At 38.9% G+C, this 6,770-nt stretch overlaps 1 non-coding gene across 1 annotated transcript; it reads right to left on the bottom strand.

The window, feature by feature from the left end:
• Positions 1-832: 832 nt before the first annotated feature.
• LOC111761766 (small nucleolar RNA SNORA31) lies at positions 833-965 on the bottom strand. The gene has a single exon (XR_002795030.1). It is a non-coding gene; the product is annotated as a small nucleolar RNA SNORA31 (small nucleolar RNA).
• Positions 966-6,770: the final 5,805 nt, after the last annotated feature.

Below are 6,770 nucleotides of genomic sequence, written 5' to 3'. Positions count from 1 at the left end.
CCATTTTAATATAATGCCATATATAACCTTTCATAGCATACATTAGTCATATCCCTTCTTCAAAATGATTGCTCTATATTTCTAACTCTAAACTGTTAGAAGCATCTTATGACTTCTTTCTACATTCAGCTTCTCTCCTACCCTGTCACAACCTAAATTCAAACACTTCCTGACATAGTTCCTTCCGTTTTTTTCTCAACAGCTGTTCATCTTGTCATTAACTATCAAAGTCCCAGAACTTTTCGTTTTGTTTATTGTTTTTTTTTCTCATAAGATACAAATTTATTCAAGGTGGTTAGTGAATGTAAGGCCTGTAACACCTTCATGAAAGTTCGAAGAATCCAGTTATAAAAGAAGTACCATGTATGGTCTCAAATAGCTGAAGGTATAATGAGCTCCATATTTTACAAAGTAACAAAAGTTCATACAAAAAAATACAATATGCAAAAACCATTCTCATATGTGGCAATGTATAAAATGAAAATGATAGAAAAGTCATTCTTATTATTAGCTCAATTTTTTATATATTAACATAGTTGTATTTCCTAATGTGTAGATAAATTTAAATTTGAAAATTTGATGATTTTTCCAGGACCAAAGGGAAGAACCACTAGCTTGCTTTTAATCAAGTGCTCTTTTTTTTTTTTTTAACCCTTCAAATGTGTTAAAGCTTTATCCAGAATGAATCAACCAGAAGGCAAGAGTATGGGCGAAATAGACTTTCAACACTTCTCATGTAAATCAAAACTTCAAAAACTTCAAAAATATTCCTTTTGTGGCTGTTTAAAAGTTTATTTCTGAGTTGCAAATATTATTTCCCCTTCCCCATGTTTCCAGTATTCCCACATTCAATCTTATCTGTCACTGCTAAACAGACAGAAAGCACTAGAACCTTCTTTTTCTTGCATCTGTAGTGGAAACCTTAGCAGCAGCCATTAACTGCTCTAGGTCTGTCAGAGATGCATGTGATTTATTTTTAACTTAAAAAGACTAAAGTGTATTTTTTTAAAGGGAATGAATGAATCAATTTAGTTAATTTCATATTAAATTATAAGCAGTTTATCTGATATAGAATATAGAAATCTGATATAAGAATATAGAAATCATATATACATATTTTGGAACATTAGTTTGATATTTAACATACTAACATTTCAAAACATTTGCCATGATCTAGCTACCTATGTCTCCAGTTGTTATCAGTGGCTGCAGCAGATATGTTGTTTCTATTCATTGTGAGCAAATACCATTTCTCAGAGCTTAAGCTGTAGTTTTTCATTACATCCACTTTACATTATATCACATTAGACCCAGGATTGAGGAGTTACCACATTTTGGGTATGCTGACACCAAGTGGAGGTGCAGCCAGTTGTTTGTACATCCTCTTAAAAAGGTTCGTTAGCTCTGGGCATTTGAGAATATGTTTAAAGCCCTTGACCAACAGCACTTGCATTTCCTTATGGTCCCATCTCTGTCTCTAGCTAAGTGGACATGAAATCAATATGCCCTCGTGGAAAGCTGGAAGCTGGCCCCTGCGAGATACATTCTAAATAATGCAGAATATAGTAACAGTTGGATGGTGCATAATTCCCTCTATCTAAAACAAAATTGATTTTTGCCCTCTTAACTATTATCCCTCCTCTGCAGAGGGATCTATTTTCATTTAAAGTTTCAAACTTTTCAGCCATGCACCATAAACAAACACTAAAAGATTTCATAATATTCTCAAGATTGTCCACTCTCAGCAGCAAAGTGCCACTAAGAACGCCAACAGCTAAGAAGTAATAAACCGTCAAAAGCTCTATTGCAAAGGCTCTGAAAAATCCCTCTCCCTTCACAGATCAGCAAGACGCAGCTCTGTTTATGCTTTCAGGCCATGATCTAGAAATTTGCCTTTGGCCTTATTTGACCCCTTTTCTCCATGTCAGAAAGGGAGAGGAAAACACTCACAAGGTGGAAAAAAAGGACCGAATGGTATGCTTTTTGTTTCTGTCAGCCCAGTGTCTGCTACAGAAAAAAAAAAAAAGAAAGATATAAATAAAGGAAGGAAGAAAAGAAGAAAAGTGAAGAAAAGAAAGATAACTACAGTCCAAGGAAGTGTTTCATAACATTAATATGTGTGTGAATCTCCTGGTGATCTTGTAAAATTGTTGCTTCTATAGGTCTGGGATAAGGCCTGAGATTCTGCATTTCTAACCAGGTCCCAGGTGATGCTGATGCTGCTGGTCTAAGGGCCACATTTGAGTAGTGTGTTGGGCATAATTCTAAAGATGCCTCTCTCCCAGTGAGATTCATGGACCCTGAGTTGTCAATCAAATGGCAATCTAGGGACTACTGTGAAGGTAGTTTGCAGTTGTAATTGAAGTCCCAAGTCAGGTGACCTGAAGCTATGGAGGTTATCCAGGTGGACCTGATCTAATCATAGGAGACCTTTAAAAAAGCAGAAGAGGAAGGCAGAAAGGAAGTCAGAGAAATTTTATGCTTCAGCACTCTGTGGCTGCTTTGAAACATGGATGGGGCATGTGAGAAGGAAGGTGGCTTCCTTGGGGAGGTGAGGGTGAACTCCAGCTGTCAGCCAGCAAGGAAATGCCAACCTCTGACTTGACCTACACCTGTAAGGAACTGGATTCTGCCTACACTCTGAATGAGCATGGAGGGGGGTTCACCCTCAGAGCCTGCAGAAAAGAATGCAGCACTGTCAACACCTTGATTTCTGCTTTGTGAGTTGCATCACTTTGGGCCCAAAATCCTGACCCACAGAAACGGTGAGATATTAAATGGGTTTTGTTTTAAGCTGCTAAATTTATGGTAATTTGTTTCACAGCAATAGAAAATTAAATCCATTTGGAAGGTTCTAATACTATAGAGCCAATTAAAATGTTGCCATTCCCAAATAGGTAAGAAAGAAATTTTTATCACTGTTCTTCAATATCTATGCATAGCGTTGTTTTTAATGTAAAACACAAAGAATTTACCGTTAGCAGCACACATGTAGTAGAATCATCATAAGTCTGTCATTGCTCCTTTGAAGAAATCTTTAAATTTCTTGGACCTCAGTTTATTTAGTTGTTTTGTGTTGCTGTTGTTTTTGTTTGTTTTGTTTTGTTTTAGAGAATTAATTGTGTCTGTTCTGACTACCTGCTAGAGAGAAGTTAGGAATAGCATAAAAATAAGTGAAAAAGTCCTGTAAACTGTGAAAATTCTAGACATATATATAGAATCAGATACAGCACAAATTTAAATTATGCCTCACTGAACCTTTCTTTGGTCATAAAAAAGATCTTCAGATCTTAAAATACCATAACTTATTGTTCAAAAATCTCATCATTCCAAGTGAGAGTAGATGAAGTGAACATAAACACTTTGAAAATACCTTGTCATCCACTCTTTTTATGGAAGATAGTAATTTAATAGCAGAGTCTCTGATACAAATGTATATCATGTTTTCTTCAAGAGCTGCAAAGTAAATGCTGTATTTTATTGGATTAATTGGAAGAACTAGTCTATTCCAACTTGCTTTCTCCTTTGCTGTCAAATGCACTTAGGTAGCCTGTAAATAATTCAGGTATTATTTGCAAACAAGATTGTTCTCAGATGAACAGAATGGAAATTGCTGAGAGATAGAATATGGGTGAGTTGTGAGTTAGGAAGGAGCAATACAGAAACGTACCTAGGGTTAACAGAAGAGTTATCTAATATTTAATATCTTCCCCGTGTGTGGTGCCAAATCGTTATTTTATGGTAACCTTTTTTCTCCTTTCAGTGTGTGTTAACTTTCTGTAGTGAACAGATGTGGCCACACACATTCTGTTTGGCATAAGGCAGATGCCAGCCTCTGAAATGGGTGCCCAGTTCCAAGGGCAACATCTGGATCTCTGGCTCTGCTGTATTCCTGTCTGTGCTTGTGGCTATACAATGCCCCCTGGAGACATTTTATGATTAGTTTGCAACAGAGTTGGCATGAGTGTCTTGTCTCCCTGGCAACCATTTTCCCTTTGAATCTTATACATCTGCTCAATAATATACAGTATTTGGGAAAGTGCTTCCCACCTCATTTCCAATCTCAGAGCAGATGACAGAGGACTTTTTTTCTGGATAGGATATAATTTCCCTGGTGTCTACAGCTATTGTTTATTAGTGAGCTTACAACCATTTCAAACTGCAGAATACACCCCCTCTTTGAGATCACCAAGCTTAAGACAAAGTGCTAAACTCTAATGAATACTCAAAGTGCACATCTTGAACTGATGAGGATTTTTCAAAAGCCTGGAGGAAGCTTGGTGGTTGGAATAGCCTGCCAAGGCCTCTTTCCTGGATAAAGAGGGCCTATTTGGATGAGCCTGTATTCTTCATTTTTAAAGTCTCTTTTTTATTGCCAGGTCCCTGCTGCAGTAAGAACTCAGACTTCCTTATCAGAAAGAGCATTAAGCTATGACTTTATTAACTTCCTCCTAGCAAAAGACTATTGTTAACCAGGTGGTATCCCTCAGGCTGCTCTTTTATCTGAAGAGAAACAAGAACGTGATTCAGGTATTTGGCAAAACTGAGTCAGGTAATAGCTATTCCGCCTAGTAACTGGGGAAGGGATTATATTGTCAAGGATGAACTCTACTTCCCAGCCCATCTTTGCACATTTCCATTATTAAGAGGTTTGAATTATAGGAAGAAGGCAGAGAGTTAAAAGTTCATGAGTGTCTACTATGATCAGGCATTTATAGAAGGTAATTATTAAATTATTGGAGTCAGCTTTCAGGATTGGTTTGTGCATTCCCATGGGTGAAGAGAATGAGTTTCAGAAAAGTAAATCAATTTGAGAGTGAAGTAGGCAAAATATAGGCTTTAGCATTGCTTGTGTATAAGAACAGTTTAAAGGAAAAACAAAGCAAGGACACTAAGGACACAGAGCCTAACAGGATTCTGGTGGAAGGAGCTGCCAAGGAAGAGAGAGAGCCTACAAAAATTAGCTTAGCATTGCATTTTTTTTGGAAGAGTTGGACTTATCAGGATGAGAATAAAGGTTTTTCCAAACAGACAGACTAGCTCAGGCTAAGGCCCAGTAGAAGAAAAAGGCATCATAAGTGCACAGAAGTTGCTGAAAGTGTTAATTTGCCTCTACTATTTCATGAAAAACCAAATCTCAAATGCTACCTACCATTGGGGGCCTCCATAAGTTATCACCCTAACATACTCTACCCTACTGCCAAAAAACAGAAAGCAATTCCCAGAGACGTGTATGTGTGATAACCAGCCCTTCAATCATGAGAGGTGGAGCTGTGAGGCACAGCAGACTATTAATAAAGAATTTGATAATTTGTTGTGCATTATTAGTGTTTTTATGATTCTTTTTGTTCCTTTCTTCATCTCAAACTGTTTCTCCATCTCTCAGTTCCTTGCACAAAGAACTACCATAGGTGGAGCCCAGGGCACGAGTAATATGGAGAGCCATGTGCCATATGTCTAAACATAGAAAGGGTATAAAACATTTTTCCAGACAATTAAATATATATACATGTGTATCGTATAACAGATACACCTTCCCAATGACATGAAATGCCAAGTTGGAATTTAGAAATTTCAGACTCCTTGGAAATTTGGATTGGTGATTGGAGGTGTGAGAAACGTTATCCCCTGGACTCCAGGCCATGATCTGTCCCCTTTCCCATCCTAATTCTGGCTTCAGCCTGTTCTGCAAGGACTTCATATGCCTGTGTGTGAATTCCCAGCCATGTCAAAGCACTGCCCATGTCAAAGCACTGCCCTTAATTCCCTCAAGCAGCTGCCCTTTGGTCATCCGTCAGGCTTAGGGACACGCAAACACTGATGATTCAGTCCATTCTTGAAAGATTTGGATAAGAGGTGTGCAATGCATTTGGAAGCAAGTTTGGGGCCTTTGGGGCAAGGAATTATGGTTGTCCAGGTACCTGGAGCATGATTCAGGAGGACCTTCAGGAGGCCTGTCCCCTTTGCCCAGGAGACTCTTATTCCTTTGAAAAAGGTGATGTGAGGAGACCAAGAGTAAAGGTCCTCTAAAACTCAGAAAAGGGACCTGAAGTCCTGGTCAGCTCAAGACTGAGGAGTTCCCAGGATCCTGGAAACAAGTACTAAAATCGAGAAAGTCTCAATCTAACAGGAATAACTTGGTCACTCTCCTGGGGCCCAAGGTAAAGTCCCTCTCATTCAGATCTAAGGGCAGTGTCATCTTTGCTCATCCCATTCCTTCTGCTCCAGAGAATATACCCATTTTTTATGCCTCTTTAACTCATTTTTTCATCTTTCAGATGTTAGCTCAATAGTCTCTTCTGCAGGGAAGAATTGTTTACCTGTTTCTTAGGGCGATTTGACCTAGCCTGGCACAGCAACATGTACCACCCCCTCACGCTGTCACCATGGTTGCAAATTTTTACAAATGTCTCATGGCAGATGCTTTTTTGGTCAGGCCTTAGCATTCTGAGCATCTTATCACACGTGGTACTTTGTTAAGCACAAATGCTCATTCTCAAGTGCACAACAGCAGACACAGACACTTTCATTTTAGGGCAGTGTCTTAAGATGTAAAATACGCAGTCTTAGAAAAGACAGTGATTCCTCTGGAGGCCCTGAGAGGACTCCTTTAAAAGTGCTTGGGGTATTGCAGGGACAGATGCAGAACGTTATTTATCCTGCCGTGACCCACTGGGTGGACTGGGGGCAGTGTGAACTACAATGTAAACTGTGGTCCATGCGGTGTGGTGGTGCTCCGGGGTGTGTTCACCAAATGCAATGAATGTGCC

The sequence above is a fragment of the Dasypus novemcinctus genome, chromosome 18, assembly GCF_030445035.2.
Source record: "Dasypus novemcinctus isolate mDasNov1 chromosome 18, mDasNov1.1.hap2, whole genome shotgun sequence".
Lineage (NCBI taxonomy): Eukaryota > Metazoa > Chordata > Mammalia > Cingulata > Dasypodidae > Dasypus > Dasypus novemcinctus.
The sequence above is the reverse complement of the archived record's forward strand: the minus strand, read 5'-3'. Positions and strand labels throughout refer to the sequence as shown.